The 13,555-nt window shown below is 39.8% G+C and overlaps 3 pseudogenes; all 3 read right to left on the reverse strand.

The window, feature by feature from the left end:
- Positions 1 to 2,471: 2,471 nt before the first annotated feature.
- Positions 2,472 to 3,943, reverse strand: LOC123393689 (annotated as a pseudogene).
- A 229-nt stretch (positions 3,944 to 4,172) lies between these two features.
- On the reverse strand, positions 4,173 to 4,859 carry LOC123393690 (annotated as a pseudogene).
- A 67-nt stretch (positions 4,860 to 4,926) lies between these two features.
- On the reverse strand, positions 4,927 to 6,114 carry LOC123393691 (annotated as a pseudogene).
- Between the last annotated feature and the right edge of the window lie 7,441 nt (positions 6,115 to 13,555).

Here is a 13,555-nt window from a genome sequence, read left to right on the forward strand (position 1 = left end):
AGCGGTTTTTACGTATTGAGGGTATGATTTGTTGGCGTATATAGTCGTGCTAGTTATTATGATGGGGAAAGTAAGTATTAGTAGTGTCACAAGTACAGAGGAAGTGAGTAAGTTAATTACTTTTATTTGGAGTTGCACCAATTTTTTGGTTCCTAAGACCAATGGATTACTACTATCCTTTAAAAGTTGAAAAAGCCGTGTTTTTATACACGGGAGCATGAGTTAGCAGTTCATGCGTGGTGCTTTTTCGGTAAATAAAAAGGTTTGAGCTTTTATTGTTAGATTCACAATCTAATGTTTTTATTAAACTATATTTACAGTAAATGTACCCTAAGATAATTTTAGGGTTGAGTGACAGGAGGAGTAGAGGTAGGAGGTGGAGGGCTATAAGGGAATTTTCCCGTGTAAATGATGGTTTGATATTTTTGATGTGATGTGTACACTTTCCGCGTTGTGTAGTGATTAGTATATATAAGGAGTATAAGGCGGTGATGGTAATGTTTACTCCTATTAGGGCAATGGTAATGTTGGATCATGAGAATGAGGCTATTACTACGAATAACTCTCCTACTAGGTTGATTGTGGGTGGTAAAGCTAAATTAGTTAAGCTGGCAAGTAGTCATCATGCAGCTATTAGTGGTAGGAGTGTTTGTAATCCTCGCGCGAGGATTATAGTGCGGCTGTGAATACGTTCGTAGTTGGAATTAGCTAGGCAGAACAACATGGAGGATGTTAAACCGTGAGCAATTATTAGGGCTGTTGCTCCTATATAGCTTCATGGTGATTGGATTAGTACAGCTATGATTACTAGGGCTATGTGGCTTACAGAGGAGTAGGCAATTAAGGATTTTAGGTCTGTTTGGCGTAAGCAGATGGAGCTGGTTATGATTATCCCTCATAGTGATAGTATTATAAAGGGGTATGCTATGTAGCTTGTTAGTGGATTTAGTAGTATGGTGATTCGCATCATTCCATATCCTCCTAGCTTAAGGAGTACGGCGGCAAGGACTATGGATCCCGCGATAGGGGCTTCTACATGGGCTTTTGGTAGTCACAGGTGGAGGCCATATAGGGGTATTTTAACTATGAATGCTATTATGCATGCTAGTCATAGTAGGGTGTTGGATCAAGAGTTTGGTAAGGGTTGTGCTCAGTATTGTATGATTAAGAGATTAAGGGTACCTAAGTTGTTTTGGAGTCATAGTAAGGCGATTAGGAGGGGCAAGGAGCCCACTAGAGTGTAAAATAAAAAGTATAGGCCAGCATTTAGTCGTTCTGTCTGGTTGCCCCATCGAGTGATGATAATTAGTGTTGGCATGAGAGTAGCTTCAAATAGAATGTAGAATATGATTAGTTCTGTGGCTGTAAATGTTATAATTAGGAACAGTTGTAATATTACTAGCATTGTGATGTAGAGTTTTTTGCGGGTTAGAGTTTCTTTTGACAGGTGGTGTTGGCTTGCTATGAGCATCAGGGGAAGAAGCCATGTTGTGAGTACTAGTAAGGGCGTTGATAAAGAGTCTGCGAAGAATAGTAATGAGAAGTTTAGGCTATTGTCTGTGAGTTGGTTTAGGTACGTTAGACTGATCAGACTAATTAATATGCTGTGAGCTGTTGTATTAATTCAAATTATATTGGGTTTTGATAGTCATGTTAAGAGGATTAATATTATGGTTGGGATAATAATTTTTAGCATTGTAATAGATTTAGGTTTTGTACATAATCTGTTCCGTATGTGGAGGAAATTATTACTAGCAAGGATAAGCCTAATGCTGCTTCGCAGGCTGCAAATACAAGGAGGATAATAGGGGTTATACTGGCTAGTGTAAAGTGATTTGCCAGGATGGTGACTGTTATTATGACGAAGAGGGATAACATCATACCTTCTAGGCAGAGAAGAGAGGATATTAGGTGGGATCGGTAGATTAGTAGCCCTATAAAGGATAGAGTAAAGGCTAGAAAAATGTTGATATATACTACGGACATTTGATAATTGTAATATGAGTTACAATCTAATGAGTCGAAATCATTTGTTTTTGTTAAACTAATTATCATATTCGCTTCATTCTAGGCCCTCTTCAGTTCATTCGTAGGCTAGGCTTGCGGCTAGTAGGGAGATTAGGGCTAGTGCTATGGTGAGTGTAGTTTTTAGGTTAATTGATTGTGAGGCTCATGGTAGAGGCAGTAGTAGTGCAATTTCTAGGTCGAATAATAAGAATGTAATAGCTACCAGGAAAAATTTTATGGAGAATGGTAAGCGTGCTGATCCTAAGGGATCAAAACCACATTCATATGGGCTTGCTTTTTTCTGTGTAGACATTTAGTTGAGGTAGTCAGAATGCGATTAGAATAAGTAGAGATGCTAGGGATACATTGATAAGTATGGTTAATATTATATTTATTATTTCTCTCTGGGTTTAGACCAGAACTAGTTAATTGGAAGTCAACTGTACTTGTTGATACTAGAGAAATAGGATCCTCATCAATAGATAGATACATATAGGAATAGTCATACGACATCTACAAAGTGCCAATATCAGGCAGCTGCTTCGAATCCAAAATGGTGATTAGATGTAAAATGGTAGCTTAGTTGTCGTAGGAAACATACGATAAGAAATGTAGATCCGATAATGACATGGAGGCCGTGGAATCCTGTGGCTATAAAAAATGTAGAGCCGTAGACTCCGTCTGAGATTGTGAATGGAGCTTCGTAGTATTCGGAGGCTTGTAGGACAGTAAAATACAGGCCTAGGGAGATTGTGATAAATAGGGCTTGGAGTATGTGTTTGCGGTCCCCTTCTATGAGGCTGTGGTGGGCCCAAGTAATAGAGACTCCGGAGGCTAGGAGGACAGAGGTATTTAGTAATGGTACTTCTAAGGGGGGTTTAGGGGGTGTAATACCTGTGGGTGGTCAGCACCCTCCAAGTTCGGGTGTTGGGGCTAGGCTTGAATGGTAAAAAGCCCAGAAGAAGCCTGCAAAGAAAAAGACTTCGGATGTGATGAAGAGGATTATTCCGTATCGTAAACCTTTTTGAACAGTGGGGGTATGGTGGCCTTGAAATGTTCCTTCTCGGACCACATCTCGTCACCATTGATATATGGTTAGTACATTAGCTGTAGTTCCTAGGGTTAGAAGAGACAATGAATTGTAGTGGAATCATATTGCTAGTCCTGATGTTGTAAAGTAGGGCGGAAAGAGCTCCTGTCAGGGGTCATGGGCTTGGATTGACTATGTGATATGAGTGTGTTTGGTGGGTCATTAGGTGTTGTCATGTAAATATAGGCTTACTAGTAGGGTAAAAGACGTAAGCTTGAATAAGGGCTACTGCAAATTCTAAGATAGTTAATAAGACAAGGATGGAAAAGGTAATCTTATTGCTGTAACAGTACTAATGTTTATTAGGGCTAGGGTGGCTCCTCCAATTAAGTGAATTAATAGGTGGCCCGCTGTGATGTTAGCTGTTAGTCGCACGGCCAGGGCCATGGGTTGAATAAATAGGCTGATAGTTTCGATGATAATGAGCATGGGGATTAGGGGTAGTGGGGTTCCTTGTGGTAGAAAGTGGGCTAAAGAGGCTTTTGTTTTGTGTCGAAATCCAGTAATTACTGTGCCTGCTCATAGGGGGATAGCTATTCCTAGGTTCAAGGACAGTTGTGTGGTAGGGGTAAATGAGTGAGGTAAGAGACCTAGCAGGTTAGTAGACCCAATAAATAGGATTAGGGATATTAGTATTAATGCTCAAGTTTGTCCTTTTTGGTTGTGAATGGACAGCATTTGTTTTGATGTTAATTGAACCAATCATTGTTGGATAGAAATGAGTCGGTTGTTAATCAGTCGGTTGGGTGAGGGGAATATAATACTTGGGAATATGGTGATGAGGATGACGATAGGCAATCCTATTATTGTAGGGGTAGTGAATGAGGAAAATAGATTTTCGTTCATTTCTTTTCTCAAGGTGTAGTAGATTTTGATGTAGCCACTAATTTTGGTTCAGGGTTTTCTGGAAAGTTGTATTTTGATAGTTTTAGTTGAAATATAAAAAATAGGGTTACAATTATTGATAAAATAGTGATAAATCATGTTGAAGTGTCTAATTGTGGCATATCACTGAGGAGAGATTTATGCTCTCAATCTTTAACTTAAAAGGTTAATGCTATTTAGCTTCTCGGTGAATTTATAGTATTGAGGCAGATCATTTTTCGAAGTATGATAAAGGTACTAGCTCAAGGACAATAGGTATGAAGCTGTGATTAGAGCCGCAGATTTCAGAGCATTGGCCGTAGTATAGTCCCGGTCGCATGGCTATAATAGTAGTTTGGTTAAGGCGTCCTGGGATAGCATCGGTTTTTAATCCTAGGGATGGGACGGCTCATGAGTGTAATACATCCTCGGAAGAAATTAGTATACGAATTGTTATTTCTATTGGGAGCACTACTCGATTATCCACTTCTAGAAGTCGTAGTTCTCCTGGTTTCAGTTCTTGAGTTGGGATTATGTAGGAGTCGAAGTTTAAGTCTTCGTAGTCTGTATATTCATAACTTCAGTATCATTGGTGACCCATAGTTTTTACGGTTAAAGAGGGGTTATTGATCTCGTCTATCATATAGAGAATTCGTAGCGAGGGTAGAGCGATTATGATCAAAATAATGGCTGGTAGGATGGTTCAGATCGTTTCAACTGCTTGGGCGTCTATAGTACTTGTATGCGTAAGCTTGGTAGTTAATATTACTGAAATAATGTAAAGTACAAGAGAACTAATTAGAAAAACAATTATTAGTGTATGATCGTGAAAGTGTAGAAGTTCCTCTATGATAGGAGAGGCTGCATCTTGGAGGCCTATTTGGAAAGGGTATGCCATAGAGATATAAAGGACTTTCACCTATAATTTGACTTTGACAAAGTCATGTAATTTTTACTAATACCTCCTATCGAGAAAGACATAGTGGTTATGATATTGGCTTGAAACCAGTCTTAGGGGGTTCGATTCCTTCCTTTCTTATTTTGATAGTACGTAGGTTGGTTCTTCGAATGTGTGGTATGGAGGGGGACACCCGTGCAATCATTCAATGTTAGTTGAGGTTAATTCAACTGTCAATACTTCTCGTTTGGATGCGAAAGCTTCTCAAATCATGAAGATCATTAGTATGACTGCTGTTAATGAGATGAATGAGCCCATGGAGGACACTGTATTTCATGTTGTATAAGCATCTGGATAATCAGAGTAGCGTCGAGGTATGCCTGATAGGCCCAGGAAATGTTGAGGAAAGAATGTTATGTTTACTCCTACAAATATGATCGTGAAATGAATTTTTGCTCATACATCATTTAGGGTGTAGCCTGTGAATAGTGGGAATCAGTGGACGAATCCACCTATAATTGCAAATACTGCCCCTATTGAAAGGACGTAGTGGAAATGTGCTACTACATAATACGTATCGTGAAGGACAATGTCTAGTGATGAGTTAGATAGTACAATGCCCGTTAGACCCCCCACTGTAAATAGAAAAATAAACCCTAAGGCTCATAGTATAGCAGGAGCTCATTTGATATTTCCTCCATGCAGAGTGGCTAGTCAGCTGAATACTTTTACTCCTGTGGGGATAGCGATGATTATAGTAGCTGAAGTGAAATATGCTCGTGTGTCGACGTCCAGGCCCACAGTAAATATATGGTGGGCTCATACGATAAATCCTAGGAAACCAATTGATATTATTGCCCATACTATTCCCATATAACCAAATGGTTCTTTTTTTCCTGAGTAGTAAGTTACGACGTGTGAAATGATACCAAATCCTGGGAGAATCAGGATATAAACTTCTGGGTGCCCAAAGAATCAAAATAAGTGTTGGTACAGGATAGGGTCCCCCCCTCCGGCTGGGTCAAAGAAAGTAGTATTTAGATTACGGTCTGTAAGTAATATAGTAATGCCGGCTGCTAAAACTGGCAGGGACAGAAGAAGAAGTACGGCTGTAATTAAAACTGATCAAACAAATAGTGGAGTTTGGTATTGTGACATGGCAGGCGGTTTCATGTTGATAATAGTAGTAATAAAGTTGATTGACCCTAAGATAGATGAAACACCAGCTAAGTGTAGAGAAAAGATTACCAGGTCCACGGATGCTCCAGCATGTGCTAGATTTCCTGCTAAAGGGGGGTATACAGTTCATCCAGTCCCTGCACCTGCTTCTACCATAGAGGAAGCTAGTAGGAGAAGAAAAGAGGGCGGAAGAAGCCAGAAGCTTATGTTGTTTATCCGTGGGAATGCTATGTCAGGTGCGCCGATTATTAGAGGAATAAGCCAGTTCCCAAAGCCCCCAAGCATGATGGGTATTACTATGAAGAAAATTATTACAAATGCGTGAGCAGTTACGATTACATTATAAATCTGGTCGTCTCCTAGCAGAGTGCCAGGTTGACCTAGTTCAGCACGGATCAGTAGACTGAGAGCGGTCCCTACCATTCCGGCCCATGCACCAAATAAGAGGTAGAGGGTGCCGATGTCTTTGTGATTAGTGGAGAATAATCATCGATTAATGAACATAGGTAAAATGGCTGATAAAGGCATTAGACTGTAAATCTAAGAATAGGGGTTTAAGTCCCCTTTTTGCCAAAAAAAGCTCTGTGGTGAAATATCACGTTGAATTGCAAATTCAAAGAAGCAGCTTCAACCCTGCCGGGGCTTCTCCCGCCTTTTTCCTTCGCGGCGGGAGAAGTAGATTGAAGCCAGTTGATTAGGGTGTTTAGCTGTTAACTAAAGTTTCGTGGGATGGTAGCCCACCAATCTAGGAAGGGCTTAGCTTAATTAAAGTGATTGATTTGCGTTCAATAGATGTGAGATATATCCTTGCAGTCCTTATGATGGGAATCAGGAGTTAAGTGAGTGTCACTTACTTAGGGCTTTGAAGGTCCTTGGTCTTTTTAACCTAAACTCCTAGAATAGTGTTGGTATTATTGGGGTGAGTGGGAGAAGTATAGTTGATATCACAATTAATGGGGGTAATAGGGTTGTATATTTTGTGCTTTCAAATTGCCATTTTATTTTTATGTTATTTGTTGAGGGGGAATAAGGTTAGTGCTGTTGCGTATGTTAGTCGTATGTAAAAGTATAAGTTTAGTAGGGCTGTGATTGTTATGAATATTGCTGCAGTAATTATGTTGTTTTTTGTGAGTTCGTGGATGATTATTCATTTGGGTATGAAGCCTGAAAGTGGTGGTAAGCCTCCTAGTGATAGTATGATGATAAGGATTAGTGAGGTGATTAGTGGGAGTTTATTTCATGTAAGGGATAGTGATAGTGTAGTTGTAGATGAGCTGAATGTAAATAGTATGAATGTTCCTAGTGTTATTATAATGTAAATTGTGAGGTTTAGTAATATCAGGGTTGGGTTATATGTTCCATCACTCCTTTACGGCGATCATTCATCCTATGTGTGCGATTGATGAGTAGGCTAGAATTTTTCGTAGTTGTTGTGTTTGGTTAAGGCCTCCCCATCCTCCAATTAAGACAGATATGAATGCTATAATTATTAATAAGTGTGTGTTTATGGAGGGGGCTATTTGGTATAGGACAGATAGGGGGGCAATTTTTTGCCAAGTTAGTAGGATTATTCCTGACATTAACGGGATTCCTTGGGTTACTTCTGGTACTCAGAAGTGGAAAGGCGATAATCCTAGTTTTTTTTATTGATAAGGCTACTGTTATTATGTTAGATACGATTGGGTTTAGGATGTTTAGGGCTGTTCATTGTCCTGTTAATAATAGGTTTATGATAATTCCTAGTATTAGGAGTATAGATGCAGTGGCTTGGGTGAGGAAATATTTTGTGGCTGCTTCAATTGCTCGTGGGCTGAATTTTTTTATTAGGATAGGAATAATGGCTAGTATGTTTATTTCAAATCCGATTCAAATTGTTAATCAGTGGGAACTTATTAGTACTATGATAGTCCCTGAGATAATAGTAAATATGATAATGGTGAGAATAGGGGGTTTAATTAGTACGGGAAGGGGATAAACCAACATTTTCGGGGTATGGGCCCGATAGCTTAATTAGCTGACCTTACTTTAGAATTTGGTGTAAATTTGGTAGCACGAAGATTTTTGAGTTCTTAGGATTAGGTTCGATTCCTTTAGTTCTAGAAATAAGAGGGTTTGAACCTCTATGATTTACTCTATCAAAGTAACTCTTTTGTCAGACATATTTCTTATGTTTGTGGGGGATGCTCGCAGTTATAATGGGGAGGGCTATATGTCATATACATAAGGCTAATGTCAAGGGAAGAAAATTTTTTCATAGCAAGTGTATTAGTTGGTCATAGCGGAATCGGGGGTATGATGCTCGAATTCATAGGAAAGAAGTTGTTAATAAGAGGGTTTTTATAGTGAAATTAATGGAATATAATTCTGGAAGGTAGGGGGTGTGAAATGCGCCGAAGAATAGGATAGTTGTGAGGATATTTATTATGATGATGTTGGCGTATTCGGCTAGGAAGAATAGGGCGAATGGTCCTGCTGCATATTCGACGTTGAACCCTGAAACTAGTTCGGATTCTCCCTCAGTTAGGTCGAACGGGGCGCGGTTAGTTTCTGCTAAGGTTGAAATAAATCATATTATAGCTAAAGGTCATGCAGGGAAAATTAGTCATAGGTGTTCTTGTGTGATGATTAGAGTGGATAGGGTAAAGGAGCCATTTATTAGTAGGACTGATAATAGGATGATGGCTAATGTGACTTCGTAGGAGATTGTTTGGGCTACGGCCCGTAGGGCTCCGATTAGGGCGTATTTTGAGTTTGAGGCCCACCCGGATCATAGGATAGAGTAAACAGCTAGGCTTGATATTGCTAGTATAAATAGGATCCCTAAGTTCATATTGATAAGGGGATAGGGCATTGGTAGTGGGATTCATATTGTTAGGGCTAGTGTAAGGGCTAGGATAGGAGCTATGACGAACATGGTAATAGATGATGTTAGGGGTCGTAATGGCTCTTTTGTGTGAAAAGTTTTACAGCATCTGCAAATGGTTGTAGGAGGCCGTAGGGTCCTACAATGTTTGGGCCTTTGCGAAGTTGTATGTATCCTAAGACTTTTCGTTCTACTAATGTCAGGAAAGCTACGGCGAGTAGGATTGGTACAATAAGTGAAATAATGTTAATTATAAGCATGATGTTAGGGAGAGGATTTGAACCTCTGGGAATAAAGGTTTAAGTTTTACGCAATTACTGGGCTCTGCCACCCTAACAAACCCTATTTCTAGGGTTATGGGGGGAGTGGACTGGTTAGATTGAGATTATATCATCTATTAGTCCTAAGGCTTTCCTGTAGAATAGGCCCTACTTCTCTTGTCCTTTCGTACTGGGGGGAGAAGTAATTATAATAGATAGAAACCGACCTGGATTGCTCCGGTCTGAACTCAGATCACGTAGGACTTTAATCGTTGAACAAACGAACCATTAATAGCTGCTGCACCATTAGGATGTCCTGATCCAACATCGAGGTCGTAAACCCTATTGTTGATATGGACTCTCAAATAGGATTGCGCTGTTATCCCTAGGGTAACTTGTTCCGTTGATCAAATTATTGGATCAATTAATGATAGGACGCTTCGACTGGTTTGTCTCAGATTAAATCACTCGGAGGTTATTTTATTCTCCGAGGTCACCCCAACCTAAATTGCTAACCCAGAAATAAGATTATATTAGGCCTGGTTGGCATATTGATTGGTTATTGTGGGTTAGTTAATTGAAGCTCCATAGGGTCTTCTCGTCTTATTGGTATATTCCCGCCTCTTCACGGGAAGGTCAATTTCACTGATTGGAAGTAAGAGACAGTTAAACCCTCGTGTGGCCATTCATACAAGTCCCTATTTAGAGAACAAATGATTATGCTACCTTTGCACGGTCAGGATACCGCGGCCGTTAAACTAGTGTCACTGGGCAGGCAGTGCCTCCAATACTAGATATGCTGGAGGTGATGTTTTTGGTAAACAGGCGGGGTTTGAGTTTGCCGAGTTCCTTTTACTTCTTTTAATCTTTCCTTGTTGCATGCCTGTGTTGGACTAACAATTGGTTTGATAAGAATATTTATTAGTGGTTTATCTTTATCTTGTTGTTAACTATCAGTGGGTATTCGTTAACTGTTATAAGCTTATGCAAGGAGAAATGTTTCTTGTTACTCATACTAGCATTATTGCTTCTATTATAAAATAGATTAGCCCAGTAGTGTTAGGAGTTGTATATGATTATAGGGATTAAGGTGGCTGTATTGTTGAGCTTGAACGCTTTCTTAATTGGTGGCTGCTCTTAGGCCTACTATGGTTTTGTTTAATTTTACTCTCTAAGCAAGGTTGTATCCTTATTCTAAAAAGCTGTACCTTTTTAGACTATATTTTAAATTTACATTACAATTTGGGGGTTATTAGGTAAATTTAAAGTTGAACTGAGATTCTGTTCTGGGCAACCAGCTATCACCAGGCTCGTTAGGCTTTTCACCTCTACCTATGAATCTTCTCACTATTTTGCGACATAGATGAGTGTATCCCTGTGGATTGTTCGTAGGTAGCTCGTCTGGTTTCGGGGGATTTAGCTTAAGATCTCTTTGCTGAATTATTCTAGCTAGCTCATTATGCAAAAGGTATAAGGTGTAATCTTTGCTGTTTATTACTTTGAATTTTTCTTTCATCGTTCCCTTGCGGTACTTTCTCTATAGCTCCAAGTAGAATTTCTATCTCCTATACTGTAATAATGTGATTAAATGTTTTGATTTATGTGACTGTGATAATTGAGTTAGTGATAAGTTGGGCTAGTATTGGTTCAAAGTGGTCATTAATATATGAAATCTTCTGGGTGTAAGCCAGATGCTTTAGTTAAGCTACACTTTGATTTACCCAAGCACACTTTCCAGTATGCTTACCTTGTTACGACTTGTCTCCTCTTGCTTTAGGTTTACTTTTATTATGTAGTATTTGAGTGTGTTGCTTGAGGAGGGTGACGGGCGGTGTGTGCGTGCTTTATGGCCCTATTCAATTAAGCTCTCTATTCTTAATTTACTACTAAATCCACCTTTAGTTTTTAGTTTTCATAAAAACTTTCGTGAGTGTGTTCTTGGTTAGAAAATGTAGCCCATTTCTTCCCACTTCATAGGTTACACCTTGACCTAACTTTTTTATGTAATATTATTGTGCTTACTTTTCTTCCCTTTAAGGGTTTGCTGAAGATGGCGGTATATAGACTGATTAAGCTAGAAGTGGTGAGGTCTATCGGGGTTTATCGATTATAGAACAGGCTCCTCTAGAGGGATGTAAAGCACCGCCAAGTCCTTTGAGTTTTAAGCTATTGCTAGTAGTTCTCTGGCAGATAATTTTGTTGTGATAATTATTTATGTTTAAGGGCTGAGCATAGTGGGGTATCTAATCCCAGTTTTGGGTCTCAGCTATCGTGTTGATGGAAGTAATAAAGTCACTTTTCGTGGTTTATCTTATATTAACAGTAGCTTTTTACAGCCTTGTCAAATTTTAACTTTAATATAATATAATCCTTAACACTGTTTTTTACGCCGTTTGCCTATTGATTCGGGCTAATCGTATGACCGCGGTGGCTGGCACGAAATTTACCAGCTCTTTGTTAACATGGCTTAGTCAAACTTTCGTTTATGGCTTAATTTTTATCACTGCTGTATCCCGTGGGGGTGTGGTTGAGCAAGGCGTTATGAGCTACTAATTTAGTGTGCTTGATACCCGCTCCTTTTAATCAACATATAGATTTGGGAGGGCATTCTCACTGGGGTGTAGAGACTTGCATGTGTAATTCTGTTAATAATCAATAGGAAGGCTAGGACCAAACCTTTGTGTTTATGGAGTCTTGTGACTCTTCTAGGCATTTTCAGTGCCTTGCTTTATTTAATAAGCTACATTAACGGGGAGAAGGTGGGGAAAAGGGTATTTTAAGTTTTTGTAATAAGTGTTAAGGTTATTATAAATACATCTATAGATAGTCTTCTAGATAGGAATTCTTCAATGGGTCAATTGGTTGTCAGTATTAGTGACTTCTAATATATGTTGCATGTGCTTAGTTCTGTTTTTGGGGTTTGGCAGAGCGATTATAAGTATTTGTATACTTTTGAAGTTACGGGGGGTAAGGGGGGTTTTGACAAAGGTTAATTCTTATCTGTTGGATACGTGTGTACGTGTACGTGTGCGTACGTGTGCTTACGTGTGCGTACGTGTGTTGCGTACGTGTGGCGTACGTACGTGTGCGTACGTGTGCGTACGTGTGCGTACGTGTGCGTACGTGTGCGTACGTGTGGCGTACGTGTGCGTACGTGTGCGTACGTGTGCGTACGTGTGCGTACGTGTGCGTACGTGTGCGTACGTGTGCGTACGTGTGCGTACGTGTGCGTACGTGTGGCGTGACGGTGTGCACGGGGGTGGATATATGTGTGTAATGTCCTGTGACCATTGACTGAATAACACCGTGTAACTATGCGATGTGGATAAATGATGAAGGATAAGCAGCCAGCTACAAGTTTTATTTGACTGTTACGAGGCCATACTTGGCCATAGCTGAGTGATACCAAGTTCTCCTCCCCCCCCAAAAAATAAAAATACCAAATGTATGACACCACAGTTATGTGTGATCATGGGCTGATTAGTCATTAGTCCATCGAGATGTCCCATTTGAGAGGTTAGTAGGATTGGGTTGAGGAGGGCTTTGATATGGCCCTGAAGTAAGAACCAGATGCCAGATATAGTTTTCACGATAGTTAGAAACCCCCCACATTTGATGGGCCCGGAGCGAGAAGAGGTGTGTACGTTCAGGCAAGGGTTGATGGTTTCTCGAGGCATGGTGATAAAGCTCGTGGTCTAAGGAAGTGAGGTGGATACATGTAAAATCAATCATAATATGTACATATGCTTATATGCATGGGGGCAAACCAGTAAATGCACGAGTAGTACATGGGGGGGAAAAAAAAAAAAAAAAAAAAAAGAAAAAGAAATACATACCGGGCAAGCACATTAGATATTATTAAATATATGAATAGAAAGTTATGGTGAGGCGAAAGGGGAAGGGAATAGTTTAGTTAGAATATCAGCTTTGGGTGCTGATGGCGGGGCTGATGCTTCTTCCTTGAGTCTTAGGGAGATAGGATTCTCCATTTTTGGTTTACAAGACCAAAGTAATTATTATACTACAAAGACTCTTCATTTTAACATGTTATTTTCGATAATGCTGATAATAGGTATAAGGACTAGGAGAATCATGAAGTAGAGGATTGAGGCTAGTTGGCCGATAATGATGAATGGGTGTTCTACTGGTTGGCCGCCGATTCAGGATTTTTATGAGGGGTAAGGAGGTCAGCTACTAGTAGTCAGAATAAGCATTGACTTAGTGGGCGGAATATTATGCTTCGTTGTTTTTGAGGTATGGAGTAGGGGGATGATGGCTAGGATTAGAATGGAGAAGATTAGGGCTAGTACCCCTCCTTAATTTGTTGGGGATCACTGATTCGAAGAAGAAAATGGCATACGCGAATGGAAGTATACACTCGGGTTTAATGTGGG

This window comes from Mustela putorius, unplaced genomic scaffold (assembly GCF_011764305.1).
Source record: "Mustela putorius furo isolate JIRA1106 unplaced genomic scaffold, ASM1176430v1.1 tig00000930_pilon_pilon_pilon:0A:0A:0A:0A, whole genome shotgun sequence".
Lineage (NCBI taxonomy): Eukaryota > Metazoa > Chordata > Mammalia > Carnivora > Mustelidae > Mustela > Mustela putorius.